We start from the raw sequence: 20,475 nt of genomic DNA, 5'->3' as shown, positions 1-20,475 counted from the left end.
CTCTCTCTCTCTCTCTCTCTCTCTCTCTCTCTCTCTCTCTCTCTCTTTTATAAATATTCTGTTTTCGGCTTTCCCAGCTTAAAAATATGCAGATTGAATTCACTGTCAGTAGTTATAATGGTCATTCCCTAATAAGTCAAGGTCATATTGAATTCAACCTAAATAGTTTTTGATAATTCCAAAGTAAATCCAGATGAAATTGAATTCACTCTCGGTAGTTATATTGTCAATTCCCAAATAAGTCAAGGTCAAATTGAATTCAATCTCTCTGCTTCATGAGGGGGCACTGAGTATCTTCCCCGAAGGACGCCGTTTCGAGTGTGGTCTTGTTATCACATTAGTGATAAAATTAAGGTCAACCATATTATTGTTTCTGTGATAGTACTTATCTAGAGTTTTTCCGCAATGTTGTCCATAGTTATTTTAATGCAAGTTTGCCACAAAATGTCAATGATCTTTCATCATGGTGTTAATGACAATTTGCAGTACTAAATAATAAAGGTTGGCCACAAGTTTGCCACAAAATGTTGATGACTTTAGTTATTGTAATGCGAGTTTTCCTCGTGATGTTATCGACTTTACCCCTTAGGGGGGCAGTGCCGTCAGTGCACCTCAAGCGGTACACTGTAGGCATTATTTAAGGTTCTTAGCAGCGCTCCTCGCCTCAGCTGCAACCCCTTTCGTTCCCTTTACTGTACTTCCATTCATAGTCTTCCTTCCATCTTGCTATCCACCATCTCATAACAATTGATTCACCGTGCAACTGCGAGGTTTTCCTCCTGCTACACCTTTCAAACCTTTCACTGTCAGTTTGTTTCTGCGCTGAATGACCTCAGAGGTCCCAGCGGTTGGCCTTTGGCATAAATTCTGTATTACTTTGCGTTACATTACCATGAAACTTCAGCAACTTTAGTAAATTGTAATACAGTACCATAAAACTTTTAAGTTTTAAGTCTAACTTAATAAAGACTGACCACACTGTTCCGAAGTGCTGTAGCAGGTGCTTGACCTTGTCAGAAATTACGCTCGCACCTCGCCTTCTGAAATGAACTGAAAACTCCAACATTTCCTTGAAAGAATCTCTTGTGTGGCTTCCATTTGGGGGCGGGGGTGGTGGTGGTGGTTGCTGTGCACGGGAGTGAATCATGGTCACGTGACTTCGATGACTTAGTATTTTCAATTGGTGACTGTTTATTCGTGTGTGATTTATTTAGTCTTTCATGGGTTAACGTGACATTGATTGATTAATTTTTATCATCTTGCTCTCATGACTTCAGTGAATGGTTACTTTTATGTGGTGACTGTTTATTTATATTTAATGTTATTTAGTACTTAATCTTGTGTGTAGCATGACATTGATATATAATTTTTTTTACAAAATTTATTTTTATGGTTTTGCCTTTTTTTTTTTACTCCATTTAGTTTATCACGTGTCACTAACTGTTGCTTAGTTTTTTTTAGCTAACCGTTTTTGTGATTTCGGTAATGTTTTTGTTATTGCAGTGATTTTCTGTATCTTTTTTTGTGACTTACTTTTTCATCTTTGTTGTCACAGTTATTTTTTGTCACGTATTCAAGTTATTTTTTACGTGACTTAACGTTTATGCCTGACACGTGACTTGACTGCCGTGTATTTTTTGTCACGTGACTTGAAAATATCTTCCGTCACGTGACATTATATACTTTATATATTTTTTCAATGTGCATAGTGTAATAAAAACAAATATATTTGCAGTGAAGTTGGTTTTCAGGGAATTATGTAGGTCAGCGGATGAATTCGTCGTATCGTAATGCTGTTGAACTAAGGTACACTTAACTGAATGTTGTTGAATTCATTTAGCATGTCCTTTTTGAACTGTATTCCCTTTCTGTAATGTCATAAACTCATAGTTGATAAAACTTCACGTACCCAAAGCTAGTGATTTCATTTCGGATATTGAATTCGCGCAAATATTGAATTTTACGCGGTGTTGTGAATTCATGGAAATGTAAAATACGTGTAGTGATGTCGCTGAAATGATTTCAAAGCAAGTCCAACCAGTTTACTTGATGTCCTTACTTGATGTCACCTGGACTTACGTTTGATCAAGTTAGAAGAAAATTCAGTTTCCAGTTCAGTGTGTCTGCTTTTTCCATCGATTACTATATAAATACTTTCATATTTATCGTACGTTGAAAACCCTTTAAATTTTCACGTGATATTATTATTGTTATTATTATTATTATTATTATTATTATTATTATTATTCCAAGATATATGCACACAAACAAACACACACACACATGTATATATATATATATATATATATATATATATATATATATATATATATATATATTATATATATATATATATATATATAATACAGTATATACTGGCCATTTTCTGAAACTATTGAATGTGTAAAATATTATTATTATTATTATTATTATTATTATTATTATTATTATTATTATTATTATTGTTATTATTATTATTATTCCAAACAACGTATATTTATATGCAATTTGTTTTCATTTTATGAAAGATATTGAATGTGTAAAATAATACTAATAATAATAGTATTATTATTATTATTATTATTATTATTATTATTATTATTATTATTATGTGTTATTATTATTATTATTATTATTATTTCCCTAAAATGTTCCTTTCGGCGCAACATCTGACTAGACTGGCGCGCACATTCACAACATAGCTACACAACATTTTCCGCATTGTTCAGCTTGTAGTATTTTTGGTCTTCTCTGAATGGTGTACATTTCGCCTGTGTTGCTGATTTGCCCGTGTAAACTCGTGCTTTCTGCTGCCTGCAGTTTCGTAAGGCTTCGCAGTGTTGCGGTTTTTCAAGCAGTTTTGCTTTTATTCGGTTTTGGGAATGGCAAGCGATTGTCACGTACTCAAATTCAGACGAGATTTATAATATCATTGTACGTACTAAAATTCTTACAAGAGATTTATATAATAGCATTATCTCTTCCCCTGTATATATGTGTATATGTATATATATATATATATATATATATATATATATATATATATATATATATATATATATATATATATTATCATATATATATTACTAAAAGGACCTAATTCAAACTGACATTTATGGAGTTTTATTCAAAAGTTACAAGCTGTCTGTCAAACAGTCCATATTATATATCTATATAGTCCGGCTGTATATATCTGTGTGCTGGTACTTTTTAACTTATAATCGCCTAGCTCTTCTGTGTGACTACCTATCCCCGGTTCCAGATGTCTGGTTTTCCGGTGCGTTCTTCTGCGTTTTTTCTTCGTTTCTATATAGTATATATATTCTATATATATTTGTGTGTATATGTTGGCGCAAGCAGTATTCTTCAAACTATAGATTTTTGCTGGTGTTCCTGCACAGAAACTCATATTCTTTTCCCAGTCTATATATTTTCAACAGAGTTTCCGCAAATACGTCTGATTATACGCCTTTCTTTTCAGATGCTGTTTGCTGACATGATTTGCCTCAGCCATAGCCTTCTTCCATAATAATAATAATTCCTCTCTACTGACTTTTTGTTTCTAATAATAATGGTGTTTCTTTTGTAATCAATTTGAAATTGGAGAGTTTTAGGAGATTAGGCTACCCTAAGTATTGGTCCTGCATCAATATTTTGGGAGTCAATAATTGAAAAGCCAGTGAAATAGTCCACAATATTAAAAATCGATCAACAGGAAGCCTATTTGAACACACAGAACACCATTACAATAAAATTTAGGAAACAAAAAGTTGGCAGAAATAAATCAGCAGCCCAAACTGGCAACCTGTTGAGCTAAAACAACATCAGAATAGTTTAATCAGACGTCGGCAGCTGCCAAACACCAAACAAATGACTAAATGAGTGTTTGTAGACTTTCTTATTCTTTGAACAAATTGGCAGGAACACTGTGGATTTTACAGTTAGCAAGGAAACGAAGAAAACGCAAGAGAACGCATGGACTGGGATCAGAGAAAGACCATATAAGAGAGGTGTGGACGGAAGAGCAGCATTATAGTCCCAGCGCTTTACAGCCGGACTTTTGCTTATAAGACAACTTGATAATGGAGTTCGCGTGTTTCTCACAGAAAAAAAAAATGGAATAAAATGTAAAAAGAAAAGTGGTAATATTCAGGAACTTAGAAGTTCCAGTAAATCATCTTAAACTTTAATATCGCCTATATATATATATATATATATATATATATATATATATATACATTTGTATTCACGAGAAAATTAATACGATATATCATTGTCTGGTCTGGAGATAGGTGATGGGGACACTTTAACCTATGATTATATATATAGCTATATGTGATATATACCCTTGGGATAAGGGATGCCAGTATATATCTTCCTGAGCATGATGATAAGGCCATGTCACGCCAGCACTTTTCTCTCTCTCTCTCTCTCTCTCTCTCTCTCTAATCTCTCTCTCTCTCTCTCTCTCCTCCATGAAATTAAGGATAAATAGCCTATTGATAAGGAACCACACAATATTTTAATCAAATCAGCACTTTGTATCTTTCCAGTAGTTTAATCAGACTCCCCCCAACAAATGTAAAAGGATGTTTGTAGACTTACTTATTCTTTGAGTTACGACAGTGTGGATTTTACAGTTAATATGGACTACGCACTTTTATCTCTCAGCATGTCCACGCTTCTATTATTTATAAGACTCTCTCTTCTCTGTTTCTCTCAGAAAAAATGGAATAAATGTTAAAAGATAAATATTCAGGAACTTATAAGTTCCAGTAAATCATCTTAAACTCTCTATCTCTCTTTGTATCTTCATCACGAGACGCCTCTCTCTCGAGGAGATCGGTGATGGGACACTCTTAACTCTTACTCTTCCTTGAGGATGTCAAGTCTCTCCTGAGCATTGATAAGGCTGTGCACGCCAGCAGTACTCTCTCTCTCTCTCTTAAGGGATAAATCTTGATCTCTGTCTCGCCTCTCTCTCTCTCTCTCTGAGAGTCTCTCCTAGGGATTGTTAGGGGCTATGTCACGCCAGCTCTCCTTATCTCTCTCTCTCTCTCTCCCTCTCTCTCTCTCTCTCTCTCTAAGGCCAGTCTCAGCACAGGATCTCTCTCTCTCTCTCTCTCTCTCTGAGAGTCTCTTTGATAAGGCTCTGCTCTCAGCACAGCTCTCTCTCTCTCTCTCTCTCTCTCTCTCTCTCTTCCTTGAGAGTCAAGGATAAATAGGATTGATAAGGCTATGTCACGCCAGCACTCTCTCTCTCTCTCTCTCTCTCTCTCTCTCTCTCTCTCTCTCTCCTTGAGAGTTAAGGGTAAATAGGATTGATTGATTGATTTATTTATGACGGCTAAACACTGGCGTCACAACTATGTTATTTGACACCGTAATAAAATTAAATAGGTAATTAAAAAGATAAGTAAATATAAAAGAGGATCATGTAGGAAATACCTAAAAATAATATAATGGAGAAGGATAAGACTTAATAATTAAAGAGAATGGCCCTACTTTCTAAGGCGAAAGGTAATATCTGGGAAAACAGAAGTAGTGAGAGAAATCCAAAGCTTGATCGAAGGGAGAAAAAAAGTAATTTAACCTTACATAATCATAAGATGGTGAGTCTTTAGTAAGGGAGAAATGGCCCTGCTTCCTAAGGAGGAAGGTTTAAGAGTTGGGGAAAACATATGCAGTGAGAGAAGTCCAAAGCTTAGTACTAGAAGGGAGAAGAGTGTCAGTGACCATTCCATAATCCTGAAAGGGTGAGACTTTGAAAGAGAGAAATGGCCCTGTATTGAATTGTGGAAAACAAGAGGCAGTGGGAGAAATCCAAAGCCTGGTATTGTATTAGTAGGAGAGGAAAAGGTCAGTGACACTCAAAACCCCACGAGGATTACCCATTTCCCCAGAGAGGTCTGGGAAGAGATGGCGTGACTGGTGTTACTAGTAGCGACTAGAGAAGGAATTCTCCCAAGAGAATTCAGGACAGTTTGGGGTATTTTTTGTTGCTGTTTAGGATAAATATGTCTCCCTTGTTACTCCGTTCAGTGGCTGTCACACGTGACACTGAGGGTGGAGAAATCATGCGATAATCTCATTAAACAACTTGTATAGACATACGGTGTGTAATTGACTTCATATACAAACGTTCTGACTTAATAATGAACGAGTGATTTGAATGTGCTCGTGTGGCACAGGCTTTTAACAGAGATCTAATTAGCATGGCCATTAACTTCAAATGATTTCCCAGCCATTTATTAACGTAATTTGTCGGTATTAATATTATTGCACGGAATAAACATGCAATTTTTTTTCTAGAATCGTAATTTAAAAAAAAATTGTTTTGAGTGACGAGGAACAGCTGTTATGACGGTGTTTTGATATTGAATCAAGGAATTATGCTGCAGTTTGCTGTAATAAATGAGAAGAAATAATTGCAGAAGCCTTTGAACTTAACAGCGACGAATATGATGCGCGAATATTTAAAAATAGAATTATATAATTTCATGTCCTGGCAAATTGGCTGTTACCGCTTTTATAGCACGGACTCAGCATTGATTAAGGCTTGGCGCTTTTGTTTATATGATAACACTACCCTAAAATGGAAGACTGCAGTATGTGCAAGATGCAAAACTGAGAAAAATGGTAGATACTGCAGTTTTTCCTTGCCTTAGTACTGATTTTGCAGATACTGCAAATGGGACCTCCTAAATAAAGCATTGAAGAATCATTGTGAAACTGCAGTAATTTTTATACTGGCGTTTCACGAGCCCAATAGGGGGCACATCTCAGCTTCGGAACTTTTGCAGATACTGCAGTTTTCCATATTAGTAATGATATAGAAAAGAAGAATTATAAGTCAAGTTGTAACCACTCTTAATTCCCCATTCATTGACATACCCTGACCACGGCGATTGGGATGCCATTTAACAGAAACCAGCTGAGAAAAAGCTTAGTAATATATGTCAGCTGTAAGATTCAATGACGACAGTTCTATATTCAGCGTTTTAATAATTGAAGAAGGGCTCTTCTGTCCTTATAGTGCAATTACTTCAATACTTGTGCATGAAGTGTTTTGGCTTCGTATGTTATTGACTTGTAGGAGGATTGACCTTGAAAATATATTTACGATGCCCCATAAAAATGATCACCCTCCAATTTCATTTGCCATATCAATCTTGATTATTGTACTGCACTTGTGTATGTGGTTGAGCTTTCCGTGTGATTGGCTTGCATGAGAATTGACCTTGAAAATGGTTTTATATATTAGTATTTTTCATTAAAATTAGTTGTAAATGTTAAGCAAGGCTAACCTTTGCTTTTTTTTCGTCCGTGTAGCAATCGACCGATTTTCACTTGGTTTATCAATCGTAATTTTTTATTTTACTGCTTTTGTGTATATGGTTGACCTTTTAAAATCTTTTTGTATTAATATTTTTGTTTTAATGCACTTAATATAGTAGATGTAATATATAAAACACGATTACCCTTCGAACTATTTATATAAGTAGTAAATGATTTCCATTTAATTTATCATTAAGTGGAGTAGTAATTGATACTAGTTTGATTTAGAAATTATAATTTTTTTTTATTCTATTGCATGAAAAAATAATCCTCGCAAACATCTAGACGAGGCAGATGACACCTAGGTGATGAAAAAACTACTACTCATATTTATATATATATATATATATATATATATATATATATATATATATATATATATATATATATATATATATATATATATATAAAAAACCCTCTTATGCAATGCATAATGCACGTCAGGTTGCAGATCCAGCAAGCGACCGGACCCTAGAGAACCAGAACAGCATACGCTTTTGAGAAGGATCAGTGTTTGGTTAATGTAATAGCTGTCTCTCTCTCTCTCTCTCTCTCTCTCTCTCTCTCTCTCTCTCTCTCTCTCTCTCTTATCGCTTATCTTTAGTATCTAATCTTATTCTTTTATTCTTTCCTTCCAGGTAAATGTTTGGGCCGATTTACACGGTGTAGGACACTGGTTCCTGTTCAGTTAAGTCGTGTTATTATTATTATTATTATTATTATTATTGTGTTTCTCCCCTAGATCGAAAACGGGACATGGTGTATATCAGGTCCATCCATAATAATATTCAGTGGTGAATTATGTTGATTTTATAAAATAAACTCAGGACAGGGTTCGAAAGCTCTTGTAACGTTTTTATAAAATCAACATAATTCACCACTGATATTATTAGTCTGACAGCATTATTATTATTATTATTATTACATTATTATTATTATTATTATTATTATTATTATTATTATTATTATTATTAAAGAATTAACCTCACAGAGCCCTTTTGTAATGGATCGTATGTAGGGTTTTCTTAGGGCTCAAATTTAGAACGTTTGTGTATCAGGGCAGCGAAAAACAGTTGCGGATTTCATTATACATTTTAACGGTGTTATTCAATAATTGGTGTTTTGATTGCTGTTGTTGTTGTTGTAGGCTTTCACAGACCAGACAGTACACGGGTAAATATTTGAAATTCGGAATAAAATGCGTAGGAGGTAAACTTGACATGACAGTGTTTAATAATAGTTGTCGAATCGATGTCGATGAATTGTTTTTCTTCAGTTATTTATAACAGTTTAAAGGATGATTTTCTTCAATTATTTATATATATATAACAGTTTATAGGATGATTTTCAATTATTTATGTATAATAGTTTATAGGATGATTTTCTTCAATTATTTATGTATAATAGTTTATAGGATGATTTTTTTCAATTTATTTATTTATAACAGTTTATAGGGTTATTTTCTTCAATTATTTGTAACAGTTTGTAGGATGATAATTGAGTTTGGTTACAGCTTCTTTTCATCTGCCAGTCTATTGAGGCTACAGCCTCTCAATTTTTCGATATAATTACATATATATGTATACATATACATATTTATATATATATTATGATATATATGTGATATATATATATAAAACTATCAACTTAAAAACTCTTTTCCCTTGCCATTAAAGTTTTTGAAGCCAACAGAGAGAGAGAGAGAGAGAGAGAGAGAGAGAGAGAGAGAGAGAGAGAGAGAGAGAGAGAGCGTGTGCGCGCGCAGGCATTTTAACATTTTGGAGACCGGAGCACTTACTTCATTTAGACTACGTATTTTTTTAATCTAGCGGTACTTCTGTACGTGAAGTGGACGTGACTGGGATCGAAATACCTTCATGTATACCACACAATAAAGAGAGAACCGAGAAGGGAAAATGTCTGCGGTGCCGAGAATAAAGCTACAGACCGGATAACGGGAGTGATTATTATTGATCATTTTAGGAAAATCGCCTTCAGTGCCTATTTCGGTTCTGCTGTAGAAGAACCGAAGAACTGCATAACACTGAACACCACGAGATCACAATGTGGTGAGAGAGAGAGAGAGAGAGAGAGAGAGAGAGAGAGAGAGAGAGAGAGAGAGAGAGAGAGAGAGAGAGAGAGGGTTTATATGGGAATTTAAATTTTCATTTAATCAATTGCATATTTGTATCGTATTTATATTTCTGTAAAAGAAAACTATTGTGCCGGCTTTGTCTGTCCGTTCGCACTTTCTGTCCGCACTTTATTCTGTCCGAACTTTTTTCTGTCCGCACTGGTTCTGTCCGCCCTCATATCTTAAAATCTATTAAGGCTAGAGGGCTGCAAATTGGTATGTTGATCATCCACCCTCCAGTCATCAAACATACCAAATTGCAGCCCTCTAGCCTCAGTTTTTATTTTAAGTTTAAATTTAGCCATAATCGTGCTTCTGGCAACGATATAGGACAGGCCACTACCGGGCCGTGGTTAAAGTATCATGGGCCACGGCTCAAACAGCATTATACCGAGACCACCGAAAGAGAGATCTATTTTCGGTGGCCTTGATTATACGATATACTGAAAACTCGATTGCGCCGAGGAAACTTCGGCGCATTTTTTACTTATTCTAAAAAATGTTCTTAGTTGCCTTCGAGGTTATTGGCATTTTTTCATCATCTTAGGAGGTCTGTTTATATACTTAATTTTTATTTTACATGAAACTATTTTAGTTTTGATTTTATAGTCAACGGATGTTTAATTGCGAGTTTTTTATCAATTGGGTACTGGTTTTCTTTGGTAACGTAAAGGCTTAAAAGCGATTTTTAAAAATAGTTTTAACTAAATTACAGTTTGTGTAAATGCAACTTGAGCATGTCACCATGGAACTCATCTGGCCCGTTATTAAGTGTAGGGATTATACAGGAATTCAGTTCTTTGTTAAAGGCTATACTGCCCTAAAGCGGAAGACTGCAGTATCTGCAAAAATACGAAACTGAGAAAAATGGTTGATACTCCCTTGCCTTACTACTAATTTCGCAGATACTGCAAATGGGACCCCTTAAATACTCGTGGAAAGATTGAAGAATCATTCTGAAACTACAGTAACCTGTGTATTAGTGTTTCACGAGCCCAGTAGGTGGCGTATCTCAATTTCGAAAATTTTGCAGATACTGCAGCTTTCCATTCTCCTGACTGTACTCGTCCTTAACCCCCCCCCCCCGCCCCAAAGACTCAAGAAGCATATTTGATGTTTGGAAGTAACTTAAGTCCAGGAAAAATACGAGAACGCACTCGAATTTTGATGTGAATATTACATAAAGATCGCAAAAACAAGCGGCTTTGTTCCTCGAACCAGGTCATGTGACATCCCGCGGAGATTTCTGTAGATCCCTTGGTGCTCATTGGTGTCACGTCTCTCTCTCTCTCTCTCTTTGTCTTCCCTTGTTCGTAAAACTGAGGTATTCGTGGCATACATGCATTTAACAGGGGTATTCGTTGTGTACATGCATTGAACTGACGGATTCCTGGTATACATGCATGGAAGTGGCTTACTTTGATATACATGCATTGCACTGACGTATTCATAGTATACATGCATTGAACTGACGTATTCATAGTATACATGCATTGAACTGACGTATTCATGGTATACATGCATTTAACTGATGTATTCGCGTTAACATGCATTGAACTAACTTATTCATGGTATACTGTATATTCATTGAACTGACGTGTATGTGGTATACATGCATTGAACTGGTGTATATTAATTGAACTGACGTATTTGTTGTATACATGCATTGAAATTGCGTATTCGTGGTATACATGCATTTAACTGACGTATTCTTTATACACAAGCATTGTACTGACGTATTCATGGTGTAGATGCATTTAACTGTGGTATAAATGTATTGTGGTATACGTATTGAGGTCAACATGGATTGAGCTGTAATTTCGTGGTATACGTGCATTCAACTGAAGTAATCGTGATATATATATATTTATATATATTTATATATATATATATATATGTATATATATATATATATATATATATATATATATATATATATATATATATATATATATATATATATATATATATATATATATATATATATATATATATATATATATATATATGCATTTTGGGGTTTTCTACAGATGTTGAATAGCAGAGGTGATTCTGTGCCGCTAGCACCCTTCAAGGTTACTTCCGCCCCGTTTTAATGGCACGGAATTATGGGTAGAGCTGCTGTGTTTTAAGCTTGAAAGGTTAAAGGACCAGGAGTTTTTAAAGTAACTGGTTATCAGCTTTGGGAGTGGCGAGCAAACGCTTTGGAATGTTCGCTTTCCCAGGAAAGGGTAAAAATGCCGTAAGCGAAAGCATTATCAGATTAAAAAGGGGAATTGGACAGATTCCCGAAAGCTCTCTGTTTAGATTTATTTTTAGGTAATATATTTGTCCCCACACACAACTAGATTTGTTTCTCCGCAAGCATTATCACTTGTAAATACTTTAAAGGGGAAAAAAGATAGGTATTATGGAATTGAATTCGTTCATCTCTCAAGGTGGTTTATTTTTACCCTTAGTCCCCATTTGACAGGTTATTCTGATTCACGTATTGCTTTCGATTTTTCAGAATATTTTTGTTCCTCGGTTGTGAACTTTGCGTTATAATTTGCTATCCAGAACCAATTTGAAGCGTCTTATGCTTTCTAAAGAGTTATTTTCAGCTCTGCTACAATACTGCTAATATGGTTTTTGTTAGTCACTGATGACACTCTGCCTTTGTACCCCCCGCAGCCTTTTTACCCTCCTGCGAAGGGTACAGAGTTTATGACAGTTAGGTGTTGATGGACTTGATTGATGATGGAAAGGCGCTGAATTTAATTATTGGCATTTTTGATTATGTATATGTTTGCTAGTTTTCGTAGCTACAGCAGCAGTAGTAGTTGTGGTAATAATAATAATATAAGAATAATAATAAGAATAATAATAATAATAATAATAAAATAATAATAATAAAATATGTAACTTTGATGGTAACTTTACTGTTTTCATCGGATAAGGAAAATTGAGTTCTCGTTTTATGTTGATTTTTAATATATATTTTCACTTCATTATAGATTAATAATAATAATAATAATAATAATAATAATAATAATAAACACGAGGACTTGTAATATAGGCTATATTGTTGTCCCTATATTCTAACTGGAAAATAGAAAAAACGCTGATAATAAACACAAGGAATTAAAATACTGTTGTCAATATACCATCTTGAATGCAGCAACACGTTTACTTTTCTAAAAATACATCGCGTTTCTTTATAGACATTTCGACACACTATGATATAAAAAGAGACACTATTACATCAGTAACGTTTAGCCTTGTAATTTGCGTTCTGAAATGACGCTGGCTGTTGATAAGGTCTTCTATAATCATCACCGTGTATTAAGAGGCCCTACCTTTCACCACCAGCCGTCAAACGTAAAAGGGCTAATTGGCAACTCTTGATCAAGGAAGTGATTAGTGATTGCAGCTTGATGAGACGCTTTTGGGTGGAACACACTCTCTCTCTCTCTCTCTCTCTCTCTCTCTCTCTCTCTCTCTTGTGGAATTGACCCTCTCTCTCTCTCTTGTGGAATTTGAGGCGCCCCCCCTCTCTCTCTCTCTCTCTCTCTCTCTCTCTCTCTCTCTTGAGGAACCTCTGAGTGAACTTTACCCCACCTCTCTCTCTCTCTCTCTCTCTCTCTTTTGAGTAGAATGTATATCTCAGTTTTGAGTGAAGGCGTCTCTGAGTTTGAGTAGAGAATCTCTCTCCATGGAACAATTATTCATCCTTATATCATATGAGGGGAACATTTAAAATCTCCCCTGGATAGACCCTCATCCATCTCAACCAGCGAGCTAAAGGTCAAACAGACATATTGCTCTATATTTATTCCGCTTTCGCTTTAATTGTACCACGAAGATTGGTTATGTTTATTTTCTTCATTTGGGGTTTTGGTTGGTTTCTGTAGCCGATTCCACCTGCTCTAAGGTCGTTTATCAGAGAGAGAGAGAGAGAGAGAGAGAGAGAGAGAGAGAGAGAGAGAGAAATAGGGGGGGGGAGGGGAGTTCTCTACTCAGAACAAAAATACTCGTATATACGGTCCAATCAAAACAGAGAGATGAGTTAAACTCAAATATTGAGACAAGTACTATGAGAGAGAGAGAGAGAGTAGTAATAGTAGTAGTAGTTCCACTAGAACAAAAATATATACGATCCTCTCAAAACTGACTGAGATAAGTTTCACTCAAATATTGAGACATGAGAGAGAGAGAGAGAGAGAGAGAGAGAGAGAGAGAGAGAGAGAGAGAGAGAGAGAGAGAGAGAGAGATAGCGATGAAAAGCAATGAAGAATCCTTTGGAAAATCGTGACTTGGCCGATTACGCTTATCACGATCATTTCCGATTTAATGGACTCTCTCTCTCTCTCTCTCTCTCTCTCTCTCTCTCTCTCTCTCTCTCTCTCTCTCTCTCTCTCTCTCTCTCTCTGAACGAATCTACTAATCTGCTTTCATTTTCTCCATTATTATTGAGTTTGTAATAAAGTTGTCAGGAAAAATTGGGTTTTTCCCAACATCATTAAATTTAATTTTTGTTTTTTTCACTGCATGCATACATTGGCCGAGTATATTGAAACTTTTCAGCTCGGAATAATCGCCATGCTTTGTGATTTTATATTTTCAAGAACTGATACACACGCACACACATATATATGTATATATAATATATATGTATATATAAATATACATATTTACGTATATAAATATATATGTATATATATATATATGTATATTGCGTTAGTTAATTTAATAAATATTTCCACTTTCAACTCATCACTGGTCTAGAGGAATGAAATTTCTTTTCCTATGTAATGTAATATACCAAAACTTAATTGTTTTACATTTCATCGCTTTGATTTGCGTAGAAAGACGACATTTCTGTGGAGAATTGAAGGTGAACACACTCTTACTCCTGTATAACGAAACCACAGTGGCCTTAGTGGCGTAGGATGGGGAAAAGGGATTGCAGGAGTGACGAAACTGTGACATGTCGGTTGCGACCGCGTCCGAAATCCGGTAAGGACTGTACAACAGTATAGGAACTGTTGCAATTAGATGGAAAAAGTGGCCTTAGTCCATACATTCGACGCAGGACCCATTTTGAGAAGAAACATTATTATTATTATTATTATTATTATTATTATTATTATTATTATTCAGAAAATGAACCCTAATATTATTATTCTTTATTATTCGGATGACCACCCCTATTCATACGGAATAAGCCCACAGGGGCCATTGACTGGAAATTCAAGCTTCCAAAGAATATTATGGTGTTCATTCGAAAGGAGTAACAGAAGGGAATGGGAAATAGAGGAGATCATCAGTTATTAGAAAAACAGACAAATTAACAAAGTAATAAATAAAAATGTAGGTAATACATTAAAATACAAATTGAATTGTATTATATTAAACTGGATTGTGTGGGCGTCCCTTCTGCACACGAAGTCTAAAACAGCTGCTGGTTTCGTGTGAGCAGAACTGAGTAATTGAGGATGAGTTCAAATGCAATTTACAGTTCCGGCTTCGTTTCTGTGGAGTGTTACTGCTGTTACCATAACCTTATTATTATTATTATTATTATTATTATTATTATTATTATTATTATTATTATTGGAAAAATCCACAAAGGTGTATCCTATTAAATATGTATATACATCACAAGAGCTTTCGAGAACCTGCTCGTTTCTCCTCCTCCTCCTCCTCCTCCTCCTCCTCCTCCTTCTTTCTCACGATGTTTTATGAATTTTGAGAACAACTTTAGTAAGTGGCAGACAGGACTTTAAATTTAGTGTTGTGCTGACGTCGGCAAATTAAGTGGGCCACAGGAAATGATGCACTGCTTTCTGGGTATTAAGCTCGATATCTGTGGCGTATAGCCACGGTGGGCATTGCGGACAGGAAACTGAGTACTGTTAACTGCTCTCTTTCTATCGTATAGATATGTAACGTAGATACAGATAGTAAAGTTATTTTTTTTTTTTAATTCGATTGGTAATAAGGATGGTAAGGTTTTTTGGACCATTTACAGTTTAAGTGCTCTCTATTCCTTATACATACATAACGAACATATGCTCTGTTTCTTATACATACATATACATACATACATACGAACTTACATATTAGATTGACAGATAAAAAAAGAGATATAAAGAGGCGCGTGCCTTAGAAATTACCATTCATAATAAAGATGGGAGGTTTTTTTTTTCGACAGTTCACTCTTTGTATTAACAGCGCTCTCAGTTTCTTATACATAATACATGCAAACGAACATGCATGATAGATAGATAGATAGATAGGTGGTAGATAGATAAAGGTGTGTTTTGTATTTAGACATAGTGCATGTGTTGAGTGCTCCCTCCCTCCCTTATATACTTAAAACATGTAAGATAGAGGCGTGTATTTTATAACTCCAACTAATGATAAAGATTAGAAAGTTTTCAATAGTTTGCAGTTTGTTTTTTCATTATTCATCACCGCATTGAGACGAATTAGTCAACGTAACGATTGGCCTTGACTAAGCAGGCGTCCAGGCTCTTCAATCTTCTGTACCTGGAGGTACCTGGTAGCACAGTAGAAGGCCAGAAGCGTTAATTGTCTGGTTGCAATACATTTTTTACCCGTTAGGGAGTTGGTGCCGTCAGTGCATCTCATGCGGTGCACTGTAGGCTTTACTTAAAGTTCTTTGCAGCGTGCCTTCGGCCCCTAGCTGCAACCCTTTTCGTTCCTGTTACTGTACCTCCTTTCATATTCTCTTTCTTCATCTTACTTTTCACCCTCTCGCTAACAGTTGATTCATAGTGCAACTGCTTTGAGGTTTTCTTTGTTTCACCGTTCAAACCTTTTACTGCCAATTTCCATTTCAGCGCTGAATGACCTCATAGGTCTCAGTGCTTGTCCTTTGGCCTAAATTCTATATTGAACTCAACTCGTTTCAACGCAATAGATTTTGTAACTGTTGATTATTGCATTGCTGGGTTGACGTAGTGTCACTGAAAGACTATGAAGATCTGAAAGACTATGAAGATCAGTCACGTTCTTTAAAGATAAGGACCAGTACGCCTCACGTTTCTTTTACTGTACCTCCGTTCATGTTCTCTTTCTCCATCCCGTAGGGCCGTCAGTGCATCTCACGTGGTGCGCTGTAGGCATTCCCTAAGGTTCTTTGCAGCGTCCCTTCGGCCCTTAGCTGCAACCCCTTTCATTTCTTTTACTGTGCCTCCGTTCTTATTCTCTTTCTTCCCCCTTACTTTCCACGTTCTGCTAACAATTGATTCATATTGTAAGTGCGAGGTTTTCAAAACCACCCCTACTGTTTCCCTTTTAGCGCTGAATGACCTCACAGGTCCTAATGCATGGCCTTTGGTCAAAACTTTGTATTCCAATTCCTGTTTAAAGATGATAGGAGCCTTTTCTTGAGTGTTAAGGTATATTGTTAAAATTCTCTTGAGAAATCCATAAGCTTTACGAGGGCTGCTGATATATCATTGTCAGAGGGTTTCAGATATGCTTTTAACAGTACAGGAAGATAAACGCTCAATTAAAGGTCTAACTTCATCATCGTCTGTGTCTAGTTGTTTATTGGGTAACAGCAACATTTTTGCCAGACTTAAATCTATGTTGGATGCTTCTTAAGCAAGGTCATGATATGGACCTTTTTTTTTTAAATTCCTGTGTGTACGAGTTTGGCATGAAATTTATAAAATTTATATTTTTTCTTTTTATAGAGGTGTAGGCATGAGAGCACACATGTGTAATTGTGCGGGAAATTAAGAAGTCTTTCGATATTTATGCTTTAATGTGTAAATGTCATTTCGGAGGCAGGTGTTTCACGTGTTATATATATAACAAACACAAACACATGTATATTCATCACGTTCCATATCTTCGTGATTCAGTTCAACACACACACACACACACGTATATTTGTGCAATTATATTTGTGTATATGTATATGTATGTTTGTATATATATAAATTAGATGTGTATGTATATATATGTATATATATAATATATGTATATATATGTATAATATTTATAGATAATATATGTATATATGTATGTGTATATATATATAGATAATATATGTATATATGTGTGTATATATATATAGATATATATATATGTATGTATATATATATATATATATATATATATATATATATATATATATATATATATATATATATATGAAATGGAAATCGAAGCAGTGACTGCATTTTGAATTGCCCATAATTGAAACATTAAATAAAAGGTCCCGTACATTACCCCAGGTTTTGTGTGTGTGTGAATGATGGTAACTCCTTCGTTGAAATGATTGTCTGTCTTGCCACCTGTTTGTGCGTTTGTTTTCCAGTAGAAGAGTTTCTTTGTTTAGGCGTTCATCAATCAGGGTAATTTGACAACCAGGATCGTTTAAGTATCGCTTGAGATATGTTTGTGATGACAGCATAATTTGTTATAAACTCCCTGCGGCCTGCGCATTAAGTGGACACGCAGCTTTGTATGCTTGATAGTTTTTTTTTTTTTTTAGAGAAATAATAATAATAATAATAATAATAATAATAATAATAATATTATCCAGTTGAATAAACTGGCTTCGTTATTTGAGTTAGTTTATATGGGAAATTAATGGGACAATAATAATAATAATAATAATAATAATAATAATGATATAATAATATTAAACTTCAGTAATTGGTGCTGCTCGTGACGATTAGATTTTCCATACAGAATATCACGGGATAATTGGTGACATTTTCCTATTTCGCAACTGGCCTCGTCCGTTTCAACACTTGTACAACGCAGGAAGTCATCTAATTGTTCTCTGTTATTTTTCGGAAGAGTCGTGACGTGTCCGGTATGAGGGGAAAATCTTGTTGGATTTTCCTGCTAAACATTTTGTTGTGATTTGTTCAAGGACATCTTACTGATGTTTATGATGTTATCAACATTTTGTTTTTTATTAAATGTAACTTTTCGATGCGCCCGCTGTTTGGGGAAACATTTTTTTTTTTTTTTTTCGTTTCTTAGTATCATGGAGATTTTTGGTTTCTTACATATAAGGGCCTTTTATTTTTTTGTCTTATTATTAGAGATTTGTTGTTTCTTCAGTATTTCAGAAACATTTTAAGGCTAGTTCAAGAAATATATTGCCAGGAATGTAGAAAAACATTTTGCTATGTCTTGGGGAAACATTTGTGTGAGCCGGGTATATATATTTTTGTAAATAGTCCCAGGGAAGCATCGTATATACGGGAAGCATCTTATTATGCATAGTATGAAACATACTTGGGTGGGTGTGTGACTGTGTGTTTGTTTGTATGTGTATGTTTGGAGGATGATTGGGGAGGGGAGGGGAGAGGGCAGACACCCCCGTGTGTGTGTTTGTGTGTGTGTGTGTGAATGTTTGGGAAGTTGTGGTGACGTTTGGGAGGTAGTGGAGGGGAGGGGAAAGGGGAGAAAGGAGGAGGGAGGAGGGAGGGTCTCTACTGCTGCAGTTCTTTTAAGCGGCCGATGCGGGCTCGTTAGGGGAAAGGGGCTCGAGAAGGAGGCTTTAGTTTTCCCCTCTTATTTACCTACTGATGTTGGTATGTTTTAGTTCTCTCTCTCTCCTCTCTCTCTCTCTCTCTCTCTCTCTCTCTCTCTCTCTCTTCTTTTAAACGGCCTATGTGGTCATGCTCGCTCTAGGAAGGAAGTCTCTCTCTCTCTGTTTTGCTCTCTCTCTCTCTTCTCTCATGCTTTAGTTTTTCCCTCTTGTTACCTCTGATGCTGGTACATGGTTTTAGCTCTCTCTCTCTCTCTCTCTCTCTCTCTACTCTCTCTCTCTCTCTCTCATGCTTTAGTTTTTCATCTTCATTTGTTACTTACTGATGTTGGTCTCTCTTCTCTTCTCTCTCTCTCTCTCTCTATTCTCTCTCTCTCTCTCTCTCTCTCTTTACCTAATAATGTGTTGCTTCCCTCTGTTTCCTTTCACTTTGTCTAAGACTGGTGATATTCTTCTCTTTCTCAATCTCTCGGCCTTAAATATTTTTTCCATTGAACTCATTTACTCTTGCATAAACTATTAAGCACAAAGATTGCATATTCTGATGTGGGTTTTAAGTAACGAATGTGCTTTTTTGTTGGTATTTAGACATTTGTACACAAATCTGTTCTTTGAGGGAACAGTCACTTTGTTTAGCTTTATTTTTATGCTGATGAAAAATGTCCCAAGAATTTTTTTATATTTTTTTTTTTTATAAATGTGAAGGTTTTAATTTAGCCATAGGCGAAGGTGCTCTGTGGGTTTAATCCCAGAAGTGAACATTGTCATAAGAATTTGCAATTTATGTAGTAAGTAGCAATGATTTTTAGGTTATACATGTGAAGAATCTAGAATGTTATATATCAAAATGCAATTGTCGAATTTGACACACACAAAATATTGGGAACTATGAATATATAGTAGTGATTTATATACGTTGGAAAAAATATCAAAATATCAAATATCCAAATAGAGCTGTCAGATTTGAAAAAAAAAACTTGGCGGCTAATAATAACTAAAACTTTTAAATTAAAGTAAAAAGTAAAACTTAAAAACTCGGTATCAGTAATTAGCAAATTTCGGATCCGTAAATAAACCAGTCATTCGTGTACGAAGCAAGGTAGGCTTCTTAACTTAAAGGTAATAAGCCTCTTATATTATAAATATCAGTTGATGTAAGATTCATTTTCAAGTCGGTATCTCAGCCAGCATAAAAATTTAACGCTAGAATATTTATATTTCAATTACCATAATGAGTCTGATGAGTCTTTGTCCTCTGAAGGCGATCCTAATTTGAATCATCCTCACAATTTTATTTAGATTATTTCAAGTACGTTTGTCCTTGTAATAATTATAAATAATTCAACATCATTGGATTTAAATATTAAATTATCCGTAGTCCCTTTGTCCTGGTTTAGCGTAGCAGAATTACTTTGTCCCAAGCTAAGCTTAATTTACCCCGTCATTAGAATTCGAACAAAGCTAGTCGCTATAC

The 20,475-nt window shown here is 35.2% G+C and overlaps 1 protein-coding gene across 2 annotated transcripts in view; it reads left to right on the top strand.

Annotated features, from left to right (window-relative positions):
• LOC136826186 (phospholipid-transporting ATPase VD) overlaps window positions 1–20,475 on the top strand; it is a 173,108-nt gene that overhangs the window by 30,662 nt on the left and 121,971 nt on the right. The window lies entirely within an intron of this gene.

Source organism: Macrobrachium rosenbergii, chromosome 1 (genome assembly GCF_040412425.1).
Source record: "Macrobrachium rosenbergii isolate ZJJX-2024 chromosome 1, ASM4041242v1, whole genome shotgun sequence".
In the NCBI taxonomy this organism is placed as follows: Eukaryota; Metazoa; Arthropoda; class Malacostraca; order Decapoda; family Palaemonidae; genus Macrobrachium; species Macrobrachium rosenbergii.
The sequence above is the reverse complement of the archived record's forward strand: the minus strand, read 5'-3'. Positions and strand labels throughout refer to the sequence as shown.